The 13,014-nt window shown below is 46.3% G+C and overlaps 1 pseudogene; it reads right to left on the bottom strand.

Moving 5' to 3' along the window:
- Positions 1-254: 254 nt before the first annotated feature.
- On the bottom strand, positions 255-12,027 carry LOC115648291 (annotated as a pseudogene).
- Between the last annotated feature and the right edge of the window lie 987 nt (positions 12,028-13,014).

Here is a 13,014-nt window from a genome sequence, read left to right as displayed (position 1 = left end):
GGTGATGATCCAATCACAAATATATTGCCTTAATTCTCCTCAAGTAAACAGAACGGCCGATTTTTAATAGGAAAGGTAAACTGTGTGACTTGAGCACAATGGGTAAACCAGTCCAAAGGAAGGGGAAAAAATGTGACTAGTACATGATGGGATGAAGTAGAACAATGAAAACATTTCCTAGTCATGAGCTTGCCAGTACAAAGTAGAAGCTGATCCATCAGTTGAGTAATCCAAGAATGGACTAGACAAAGTGTTCAAAAGTATGACGTAGGGAATAATTCTGTATTGACAGGAAGATGACTCAGATGCACTAGCAGGTATTTCACCACTCTGATGTCCTTGGCTGTGTTTCCACTGCAAAAAAGTTGTGTTTTTACATCATTAGCTAATGTCAAGTAAATTTCTAGTGGAGACAAAGCACAGGTAGTTTTTAGCTCCATGTAGCTAGTCGAGGTCAACCCAAGCTAGGTGGCATATAGTTGACCTTCATTAGTTTCATCAAGCTAAAACCTACCTGTGCCTTGTCTCTACTAAGGTTTTACATGGATTTTAGCTATCTCCTTTATTTGCACTTCTTTATTTGCCTTGATTCTGTAGCCCAGTATCCCAGTCCACTATACCAAATCCTGCATTCCAGAGCTTTTGCTTTATCGTATCTTATCTTCTCTTGATATCAGCTTCTTGGCCAGGGAATTCTCGTTCCATACAATGTGCACAATCTCAAAAGCCCTCAATAAACAAATCTTTTAACAAAAGATTTCTGAGGCTTGTGTATTTCCAAATGCTGTTACTGAAATCTTGAAGTGCATGTCAATGGCATTAAAAGTACACCCGGCTGTTATTCTAAGCACTGATGTGCTTCCCACTAATGGTCAGCTTTGTTAAAAACACAAAATGTTTGTACAGCACCTAGCACAATGGAGCCCCAATCCCGATTAGCCTTTGGATGCTCACACAAAACAAATTAGGAGTTCTTATCAATGATTAGTATTATATGCTCAACTTCTGCCACACACAAATCAAATGCAGTTTTGATTGACTCAGCTGCTGCACCCCAACTGTGCCTGTGGATTAAAGCCTGGTCCAGCCTTACCCAAGCTAACTGAAGTGAAAAACAGAGGGCTGGTGGTCATCTGTGGCCTCCAATAAATAGGGGGAACGCTCCACAGCATCATTTGAAGGCAGCAGCAAAGGGAAAGTAAAGGGAAAGGAGGATGTCTAATTCCAGGGGCCTACAAAATGACATCTTAAAGAGCAAACAAAAACCAGAAAGGGTTTTCAAGTGAAAACAATCATGCAGAGGGGAAATATCTATCTATACATTTTTTAACAATTCTATCAGAAACATGGAAAATAAACATCTGACTGTATGTTGGTACTTTTGAGATTCTGACTTATCTTTTATAAACCTTGGGGCTGCTCTGGACCTTCAGCACAAACCCAGCATTGGGTGAAGATTTTTATTAAGGCTGTTGGCAGAGTCCGTTGATACTGAATCTGTGCTACAACAGTCTGTCTATGCGCATGACCCCTGTTTCCACAGTATGGGAGCACTTGCGTACAAATCTTGCACCAGTTGGGAAGGGTTAATAAGAACCTGGGTGTTCAGTTAGCCCTGTCCTTCATCACCTGCAAGAGGTGCCAAGCCTGGAGGAAGGCATTAAAAAGGGGAAAGGCCAGTTCAGCAGGAAAAGGAGAGGATCTTTTGCACTAACCCCTAGAGAAAAAGACCTGACTGAGGCCAGGACCTATCCCAGGACTACCTGAAGGAAGGCCTGGCTCAGGGCTGGAAGATGACCAGGCATTGCTAGATACCAGAGCCGCCTTATTGGGAGGTAGGCATGACATTGGCAAGGATCTCTTATATGTACTTTGTGCCTGGGTCTATGGGTTTTTCCTTTGGGGATCTGCAGGAAGGAGCTAGTGGAAAGAAACAGAGGCAGGATGTGGTAGGAAGTGGCCCAGGGATTACAGGCTCAGTTGGCCAGACCCCAGAGTAGAGAGAGAGCCTGGGTTTCCCAACTGGCCCACTGACAAAGATAGCATGGAGGACCTGGACATAAGGGCTAGAAAACACTTCTGTTCTCAGGCTGAAGATCCAGTGTGCAGTTGCAGAGCTATGGATGTGTGAGTCTTGGTTTACATCAAAGGGGAGGGACCATATGTGACCTGACCAGAGGGTTAAGTCATGAGAAGAAGCAGACCACTGCAGGGCTGGAGTGGCTGTTGGCAAGGGCACCAAATGGGGAGAACCTGCTATGCAACACAGAGCCGCAAGGGGGCATGCTAGCTGTGAATCAACTCATTGACAACACTTTACAAGCCTTATCCTCACAATATCCCCATGAAGCAGGGATATATTATGAACCTCATTTCATAGATGGGGAGATGAAGCACAAAGAGACTAAGTGACCTGCCCATGATCACATAAGAAGTCTGGCGGAGCAAGGAATTGATCCCAGGTATCTGAGTCTCTGCCTGTTCCTTAGCTATTTCTTGCGTTCATACAGTGATTGACACCCAGCTCTTTCTTCACTGAATGCCTGGTGCCCCTTGATGGGAACTGTTTTTCCCAGCATGCCTTTCTAGACCTGGCCCTTTAAAGCTGGCAGAGCATCACAGCTGAAGTGCTAAAGAACGTTTCTTTGTGACTTGCAGCTGTTGGCTGTATCTCTTCCCACCAACACCAGTTAGTATTTGTTGTGTATTTTATTTTATTTTGTAGATGCACTCAGAAATCAGTATGCCCCTTTTACAAGTCTAATCAATCACTCAATCTCCAGGCAAGCACAATGCAGCGTTCAGTAATTAAGTCATGGCATAGTAAATACTTCTCCACATCTTGGTTCAAATTTTTCAGCTTGACCTGGCTCGCATGTGTAAACAGAGGAAATCAGACGTTTAACAAATTCTGCACTGGCCCTGATTTGTATCATACTCAAGACTATTCACCTAAAAAGATGTCTGCTTTTTACAGTCATTGTTAAATGTCAGATGGTTTTCAGGGAGATTAAAATGCACTCATGCATTGTATCGTGTTGTGCAACTGATTTTTTTTCAACATCTGTGAAGTTATTATCGACAGACAAAGATTGCTTTATGAACTGGTGCGTCCTTTGAAATTGCATCTGCCATACTGCATTAATGGGCCATGTTTCGGTAGAGTGGGTGGGTGGTGAACCACACAGAGCTACTTAGCATTCATGGAGCCTTTTCTTTTCTTCCTTTCCAAAACAATTCTTTAAGACTAGAACAAGTGCTACTGAAGTTGTTTGGCTTCCAAAGGTGCAGCTGGGGATAACTCTGCAGTAAGTCTGGTGTAAAGAAAGGACTTTACACTGCTATTCACTAAATGGCATCGAAGCAAATAGAGTAAAATAAACAAATAAGAAAAAGGACTGTTTAGATGGAGACTCTTCTCTGGAGAAATATTAGAAGGAATGTTGCTTGGTTGACATTCTTTTCTTTTATCCAAAGGCCATATTTTTAGAGACAGACACTAGATCAGATTCTTAGTTGACGTTTATGGCTTAGGTCTATTGAAGTCAATGGAGCTAAACAGATTTATACCAGCTAAGAATCAGACCTAGCATCTAATGTTATTTGTATTATTGTTGCACCTAAAGTCTCCAGATGAGATTGGGGACCATTGTGCTAGGCAATGTTCAGACACATAGTGAAATCCAGCCTTAGATGGAGCATAACTGCCAACGAGCTAATCACCTTAGCCCTGGAGACAAAGAATCGAAACACGCTCTTTGCCATTTATACCGACCAGCTCTTTCCCATGGTCTGCTGGAGAGGGTGGGACTTTCAAAAGCTGTCTCCTTCTAAAATTTTGTATTAGTGGAATAAAAATCACATAAATTCTGATGACATCTATCTGATCACTTGGCTGCCCAGTGCAAGTGGGTGGATCTCTTCTACAGAAGTAATGTAGGGTTTTGCTTCCACCTAATTAACCTTTATTTTGAGTGTCACTGGCTACGTCTACACTTACAGTGGCACTTAGAATAGAGACTCTGCATGCCCAGCTAGCATGAGTATAAATAGCAGTGTAGATGGTTAGAAACGGCTTAGGTGAGTAGAGTAGATGGACGTACTGATAGGAGCCAAATTTTACTTTTCCCTGGGGGTGCTGGTTATAGGATCCCATGTCTGGAACCCTGTATATTGGGAGGGCCTTGGGTTCCCCTATCAGCAATTGGTATGATGGTGTGAGGCCAGAGAAGGGGACGAGGGCATTTAAGAGCCCTGAGAAAAGGAACTGAGGACCACATGACCCAGAGTTGGGGCCGAAGACCTGATACAAGAGCTTGGACATTGGCTTGTTGGATTTCTTGTTACCCTTCAAGGAGTGGACTGAAATTGTGATCTGGCCAGAGGGCCAACTTGCAGGAAGCAGCAGACCACTGGAGGACCAGAGTTGCCATTGGCAGGGGCACCAGATGGGGAGAGAATTGCTACGCCACGCCCAGCCACAGAAAGGTGTTCCAGGATGAGTTATCCCTTTTACAGATGGACACTTCACTTTTTACTCCATGCCTGCTACAGTCTGGGAACTACTGAAGCTGATGTAAATGGTCGTCACTGTTTCTGTTGACTAACTTATCTAGCTTTGTGTATACTGGTGGCTGCTACACCACAGAATAGAATTCAACATCTTGGGATTAGTAATTAAGCCCTATAAAGCTAGACCTTAAATACCTGAGTACCCTTTTCCCTAGACCCCTTCCCAGTAACTGTGATTGTTCACAGCAGATTTACTCTAGGTCTGTAGGTGTAGTTATGATTGGACTGGACTGGGGCAGTTGAGTCCTGGCCCCAGATTCAGAATTTTCTCTGGGACTAGCTGCCTTTCCAGCATAACATAAGTCTCAAGCTCATCCCTGATTGCTTTTGGGCTCCCCCTCCTGGACTGCTGGGGATTTGTAACTGCTGTCACATTTTTACTGCGACTGACCCCTTTTCTCTGGTAAGCGACTTTCCTGGGTGCTATTGTATTTGTCCCTGGGCCGGGTGCTTTGCTTGAGATTGCTTTGTACTTGAGTTCATTGAGACAGTGTGTAGATCTTAATGGTTTTTATCAGTTTTATTCTATGGTCCTTAGATGCCTATAGGATATAGATCTATAAAAGTATTAAATAAAAATAAATACACCGTAAATCACGGGTAACATTTTCAAAGGTGCCTAAGTGACTTAGGAGCCTAAGTCTCATTGAAAATCAGTGGGACATAGGTTCCTGAGTGCCTAAGTCCCTTTTGAAAGTTGGACTTGGGCTTCTCAGTCACGTAAGTTTTCTCAGGGTATGTCCACACAGTTGCTGGGAAGTATACTTCCAAGCTTGGGTAAATGTACATGCTCTTGCTCTTGCATGCTAAAAATAGCAGTGTGGTCATGGTGGCACAGGTGGTGGTTTGGGCTAGCCGCCGCCCAAGTGCAATCCCATGTGAAGTCCTAGGCACGAATGGAATTATAACTCCCAGCTGCTTTGCAGACATACCCTCTGGTGCTTTTAAAAACATCCCCCACATCTAGTTGTCTGAAGTTCCTCTTTCCCCTGACGGAACAGTGTGTTTGTACCCAGCTGTTGAATTACTCTTTTATTGAGGATGGCAACTACTATTTCAAAGAGCAGCTCTTTCTTTCATGTGTCGTATTTTCACTGTTAAATGTGCTAACACATAATGGCTATATGATGTAAGTAATCCAACATTTTTCTGCAGGAATAAATCTCCATGTCACTGCTGCATGCATTTCCCTGGGTCAGTGGTGATGTATCATTTCATCTGTGGCAGCGTGTTATCTCACATCTTACTATCCCCATCTGGTGCTTGACATCTGTACTATCACTTTCATCTCCAAAGCCTTGTTTGTGCTCTGTCAGTCAGGGTGGGTGGAACCCAGAGCTCAAGGAATAATGCATGCTAATAAAGCCATAGATTGTGGCTGATCTACATTAAACTGCCTTTCATTTGTTCAGTCAAAATTTCAGTATAACATCCACTAGGGAAATCCACAAACAGTGCTACAGCCAAAGAACAGCGACACCTCAGAGTCCTCAGGAGGCTCTTCGGAGACTACAAAATGTGATTTCAGACAGGACATTTTTTCCTCTAAGACATTTATTAAATATAAGTGTAAGCAAATGGAAACAGCTCAGCAAGCAAATAGCATAGAATCACACCTCACTCTTATATAGTGCTTTCCATGAGCCAATAGCAAAGCACTTTACCAAGGGACATAAGTATCATTATCCCCATTTTACAGATAGGGAAACTGAGGGACAGAGCAGTGAAATGACTTGCCAAGGTCACTCAACAGGCAGTAGCAGAGCTGGGAATAGAACCCAAGTCCCCTGAATAATAGTCCACTGCGCTAGCCACTAGGCAGCCTTGCTTCCCTTTAATAGCTCACTTCCTGTATTTGCACATCACTCTTGTAAGCAACAAATTCAGGCATTATCCGTAAACTGAAATTTGCCTCTTCTTACTTTCAGAAGGCATCTTTTTTTATTACTGTTGCATGCTGTAATAAACTTTAGTGAGTACTGCATGTGTGCTGCTGCCCTCTACTGAATGTAATGAGAACTGCTGAATTGTGTGACATATGTACTACACTGCTGACACACAGTTGAGACACTCCATTAGCTAAAGTGCCCAGGGGTCTATGTTTATGAAGCAGGGGGATGAGAGTTCTGGAGCAGGAGGCAGAGTGTAAACAAGGCAAGAAAGCGATAAAAGAGCTATTGGAATGAATGGTTAAGTTAAAGTAAAATAATGGAGTATAATAGGTAGAATGATGGGTGCTTTTTGCTGCTTTGGGATGTGTAAAGAAATCATGACAAAGTTTTTTACCTTTGGAATCTCCAGCTCTTGTGCTCGAAAGACAAAGAGACTCCTAGGATCTGAGTTAAAGGAGGCTCTCCATACTGTGCAGCAATATTAAGACTTATGTAGCCAACATAGGGTGACCAGATGTCCTGATTTTTTAGGGACAGTCCCGATTTTGGGGTCTTTTTCTTATATAGGCTTCTATTACCCCCCACTCCCATCCCGATTTTTCACACATGCTGTCTGGTCACCCTAAGCCGACGTGATCCTGCTTGCTTTGATTAGGTCTGAGGGAGTTTCCAGTGAGGAGTGGTGTATCTATATGCACTGGCCTCCACTGGGAGTACTGGTCCCAGCTACTGTAAACCCTGAATGAGGATGCCCCAGGGTACAAATTGCCTTAGCCAGTATTCCTTCTGATCAATGTTTCTGCGTGTCAGGCAACAGGCTGGATGAGGGCAAAGATGATGTTCTGAGCACAAATCCTTCCCCTTTCCCTATTAATACACTTGCTTCCTCCCTTCCTCCCCTCCTTCACTCTCACCCCTTCTCCTCCTTCATTCTCACATGCTTTGTGCTGGCTCTCTGCACAAAGGTGAATTTACCCTCAATCCCTTTCCTGCTAACCCTCCTCTCTTTCCCTATTCTCTCTCACTCTTTCTCCCTTCCCAATTCTGTCTTCCCATTCTCCCTCATCATTGCTATTTCCAGCTGTGACAACACCAGCATTTTCTTCTGATAAATTTCCGTCTGCATGAACCCCTCTCCCTAAATCTGGTTCCCTGCCTTCCATGACAGTCCAGCTGAGTCCCTCCTCCCTGCATGGGTGGGACACCACCTTTGTGACCACGGGGAGGGGAGGACTTGCCCCATAGTGTATTGCCCTCTGCCAATTCAGCCTGGCATTGGAATATGGCAGCAGCAGCCATCGTGGGGAAAGTGAAGTCAGCATCAGAGAGTCTATTAGATAGGTGCAGTGGATCTCTTTTCTTGGTGTGAAAAACAGTCTGCTCCCTGGTGACTTGCACAAGAAGAAATAAACAGATTGTAGGAAGCACATCAACTCTGCAGAAGCCAGGTGCTGCTTACCCTGTGTGTTGGTTACAGCTTCAGAAACACTCTCTGGCAAAAAAAAATAAAAAATAAAAAGTTCCTAAGGTCCAGATCCTCAAAGGTAATTAGGTGCCTAACTCCATCATTTAGGGATTAGTGAAATTTTCAGCATACCATGCAGTTTCCACCTTGCCCAGTAGGTACCTACCTTCTCTAGACACCTACCTTTCTGCCAGCTGGCATCCACAAAGCAACAAAGCCCTGGTGCTACCCCATAACTACTGAGCAGATACTAGCTCAAACCAATGCCCTGAAACCCTGAAGTGGGAATCTCAAACGATAAAGGGAACACCTGTCTTGCCAGTGAGGCCCGACCCTTTAGACATGCTCCGAGCACAGCTGTGACCTGATTCCTGTCAGACCCCACTGCAAGAGAGCAAGATGTGAGTCGCCAACAGGTTGGGGAGCAGCACAGCACCAGGGCAAAAGACAGATGGGGACAAACAAAAACCTAGGGCCAGTGTGAGACAGGTAGTGAGTGTGAGTGAGAAACAGAGAAATGATTTCAGCTTCTAGAGTTTAAGATACCTACATGGCTGACCTGGCTTAGGCACCTAACACCAGCAGAGGATTCATGGCTATGGATCCTGAGCAGAGAAGACACCTCTCTCTGGCCTGTCAGTCAGGTGCACCTGGTCAGATACAGATGCCTGGTCTAAGTTAGGTCAACCCAAAAAATCCATACCCTGAGTACCATAGCTATGCCAACGTCGCCCCAGTGGTAGATGTGTCTTGGTCAATGGAAGAATGCTTCCATCAACCTAGCTTCTGTCGCTTGGGGAGGTGCAGTTCCTGCAGCCTTGAGAAAATCCCCTCCATCCTTGTTGGACGCACCTACACACGGTGCTACAGTGGCATAGCTATAGTATCATAGCTGTGCCGCTGTGATGATGTTCGTCCATCGTTGTTGATGAAGACCTCAACAATTCATTCATTCGATGACTCGGCTCTGTGCGTCCTAAGATGACTGATCAGTCCAATTTGGGCATGGAATGTCCTGTCACACGTCGGGCAGACATGTGATGGCACTGTCGATGATGTGCAGGCAGCTCTGGACTTGCGCAACTTACGCTTTCTTTCAGCCTCAGCAGTACGCCTCACCTCAGAGGTATTACTGCCTGTGTGAATGAGGCTGCACCATGCTGGATGGTTCAGTGCGAGGGTTTCCCATGTGGTGGTGTTGATCTCGAGGGACTTCAGAGAGGTCTTCAGCTTATTTTGTCCTCCATGGGAGCGCTGTCCCTGGGTAAGTTCTCCATAGAAGAGCTGTTTAGGAATGCGCTCGTCTGACATTCTCACGACATGTCCGGCTCATCTCGTCTGGGCTCTCATCAGCAGTGTGTGAACTGATGGCAGACTGGCTCTGGTAAGGACTTCAGCATCGGGCACTTTGTCCTGCCATCTGATTTTTAGAAGCTTTCACAGACAGGAAATGTGGAAGTGATTAAGCCTTCATGCATGACTCCAGTAGACAGTCCATGTCTCACAGGCGTACAGCAGAGTTGGAAGCACCACTGCTCGGTAGACCTTCAGCTTCATTGGTAGGCTGATCCCTCAACGTTCCCAGACATTGGCATGCAATCGGCCAAATGCAGAGCTGGCTTTAGCAATTCTGCAGTTTGCTTCATCATCTATTGACACTGCTCGGGAAAGGGTACTGCCCAGGTACGTGAAGTGGTCCACTGCCTGAAGTCTCTGTCTATTTACAGTGATGGATGGTTCTGAGTACGGAGCATGGGGAGCTGGCTGGTGCATGACCTCAGTCTTCTTGATGTTAATGGTGAGACTGAAGTTGTTACATGCAGATGAAAACTTGTCCATATTGGCTTGCATTTCTGGCTCTGTACTAGTATTCAGAGCACAATCATCGGCAAAGAGAAAGTTTTGAAGTACAGTTTCCTTCACCTTGGTGATGGGATGCAGTCGCCTCAGATTGAATAGTTTCCCATCAGTTCTGTACTTCAGGCCTACTCTTCAGTGCAGTGTTGAAAGGCATCAGTCAGAGTGGCAGAGAATATCATGCTGAACAAAGTGGGTGCTAAAACACACCCTTGCTTGACGCCGTTGGTGACTGGAAAGGCCTCAGATGTTTCACCGTCATCCAGGACATGAGCCATCATACCGTGATGAAATTGACGTACCAGTCGTATGAATCTGTCTGGACAGCCGAATTTCAGCATGATCCTCCACAGGCCCTGGCAACTGACAGAGTTGAACGCTTTCATGAGGTCCACAAAAGTTGTGTAGAGTTCACGATTCTGCTCTTGACATTTATCCTGTAGCTGACACGCAGCAAAGATCATGTCAATAGTCCCACATCCCTTGCGGAAGCCACACTGTGATTCTGGCAGTAAGCCCTGCTCCAGGTGAGTGATCAATCGGTTCAACAGAACCCATGCAAGAACTTTCCCCGCTGTAGAGAGCAGCGAGATTCCATGGTGATTATCGCATACCTGGCGATTGTCCTTCCTCGTATAGAGGTGCACGATGGACGCATCTCTAAATTCCTGTGGAATGGATCCCTGCTTCCAGAAGGACTGAAACAGCTCAGTGAGTTTCCATAGCAGCAAGGATCTACCGACGTTGTACACCTCTGCTGGTATGGCATCTGACCCTGGGGCTTTGCCACTTGACAGCTGGTTGATGGCTTTCTTCACTTCGTCCTCTTCTGGTGAAGCATCCATGGAGTCATTGACTGCAACCTGGGGCATCTTGTCAATGGCCTCATCACTGATGACTGAGAGGCAGTTGAGAACTGCTTCAAAATGTTCAGTCCATCTCTGGAGAATCTGCGTCTTCTCTGTAAGGAGCACAGTGCCATCAGAGTTCAGGAGGGGAAAGCTCCCAGAAGACTGTGAACCACAGAGTGTGTTGAGGGCTTCATAGAACTGCTTATAGTCATTCCTATCCGCATACGCCTGTATTTCATCTGCTTTGGCGCTCAGCCACAAGTCCCACATTTTGTGCAGTCGGTTCTGTACTGTTCTGTGAGCGTTGATAAAGGCGGTCATCTTTGCCGCTGAGGATGGGTCGTTCTGATATGCATGATGCAGGGAGTGCTTCTCAGCAAGTAAGGCCTGGATTTCTGCGTCATTTTCATCAAACCAATCTTGCCGCCTGCATGTGGAGGGCCCCAATACCTTCGATGCAGCTGTATGGACAGTGTTGCGGAATCGCTCCCAGTCTTTCTCAGCATCATCCTCAATACGAAGATCAGCAAGCTCATTCTTTAGGTCTTCTACTAGATTTTCAGTGATGCGACTGTTCTTCACCTTTGACACATTGATCCTTTTGAGAGCCTTACAGCCTTGTGGTTATCTCTTCGGCATGATATGGAGCTTCATTTTGGATACTATGAGCCTGTGATCCATCCAACAGTCAGTGCCGCACATAGGTTTTGTAACCCTTACATCTTGTCTGTCCCTTCTCCTGATGATGACATAGTCGATCAGATGCCAGTGCTTGGAACGGGGATGCATCCAGGAAGTCCTGTTACGGGTAGGAAGGCGGAAGACCATATTGGTGATCAGAAGGTCATGTGCTGCACAAGTTTTCAGCAGTAACAGGCCATTGCTATTACACTTTCCCACTCCATTTTTCCCAATGACTCCTTCCCAGGCTGCAGCATCGCATCCGACTCTTGCATTAAAATCGCCAAGCAGGATCAGCTTGTCTGTGTGGTGCACTGATGATAGCAGAGCATCTAGTTCTTCATAGAATTTATCCTTCACATCCTCTGGGTTGGTCATTGTGGGAGCGTATGCGCTGATCAGAGTAGCTTGTTTTCCTTTTTGAAAGCAGAAGCTGCGTTGTCATGAGTCGATCATTCACACCCTTGGGGGGACTGGCAAGTTTCCGAACAAGATGATTCTTGATGGCGACTCCAGATTCGCAACGCTCATCACTGCTGCGGCCACTCCAGAAGAATGTATAGCCTCCGCCTGACTCGGACAGCCGTCCTTCATTAGCAAGGCGAGTTTCGCTAAGGGCTGCAATGTCAGTGTTGTAGCGTGCGAGGTCTCTGGTGACAAGTGCTGTTCTTCTCTCCAGTCTGTCTGCCATGATGTTGTCCAGTAACATGCTTACATTCCATGTGCCAATGGTGATCGGTGTCACTCTAAGTTTTGTTTTTGTTCGACCACTTTTATGGGATCCCCGCCAGCCGTGGTATGCTGGCCAGGGTAAGGTGAAGCAGACAATGTTTAGGGCACCTTTTCTAGCCCCCTCCTCATTCTACGGAGGTGAGCAGTGCAATCCTGAATAGGACTGCTCAGTCGCTCAAGAAGACGCCAAGCTCCACTGCTGCTTCGGTCAGTGAGGAACGACCATTATACTGAGCTGCCTGTGTGCAGGCCCGTGGCTACAGCTCCCAGTGTATCCACACCTGCTGCTTCGTCGCTCGCCCATCACCACAGGACTTGATATGATGTGATATGATATGATGTTGAGACTTGCGCGTAAATTGGATTAAAGTGAGGGAGAGTTGCGCGACGTCAACCTCATTCTCTCTTCCCGGTTCCTATCTGTATCCAGTGGCAGGACAAGATTCGAGGCGGCTGGAAATAGGGCAGGGCCCAGTGTATCACCAGGACGCCTATGTGTCTTGTTGTGCTCTTGAGCGTTCCACAACGCTTGCTGTCGCCGACTTCCTGATCGTTAAACCAGGTTTCCTCAGTCAGTCGGATCCAGCCTTTGTATGCAATGGGTAGACAGGCCCTAACTCACTGAGGGTCTCAGACTCATCAGCTACCCTCACCTGGTTTAGCCCGCCAGTCGAGACGGTTTCCAGGGTGTGGCCGCTGTTGCGTGATGACTTGGAGCCACAGGTGAGAGCTGGGTGTCAAGTGGGGACCAAAGTGGATGAGCTACTCCTAGGAGTACGACTGCTCCCCCATCAGAGGTACTACCCCTCCCTGACAACCCATACACCCCTGTGCCGCTGTAACGCCCGAAGCGTAAACATGGCCTTAGGCACCTCTTAGGCACCGTCTCAGGCACCCTCTCTTCCTCCCAGCTCTCTCCTTGGCATGTCACTCCTGGCTGGCTTGCTGGCTTCTGAGTATCCCT

The sequence above is a fragment of the Gopherus evgoodei genome, chromosome 1 (assembly GCF_007399415.2).
Source record: "Gopherus evgoodei ecotype Sinaloan lineage chromosome 1, rGopEvg1_v1.p, whole genome shotgun sequence".
Classification (NCBI taxonomy): Eukaryota; Metazoa; Chordata; order Testudines; family Testudinidae; genus Gopherus; species Gopherus evgoodei.
The sequence above is the reverse complement of the archived record's forward strand: the minus strand, read 5'-3'. Positions and strand labels throughout refer to the sequence as shown.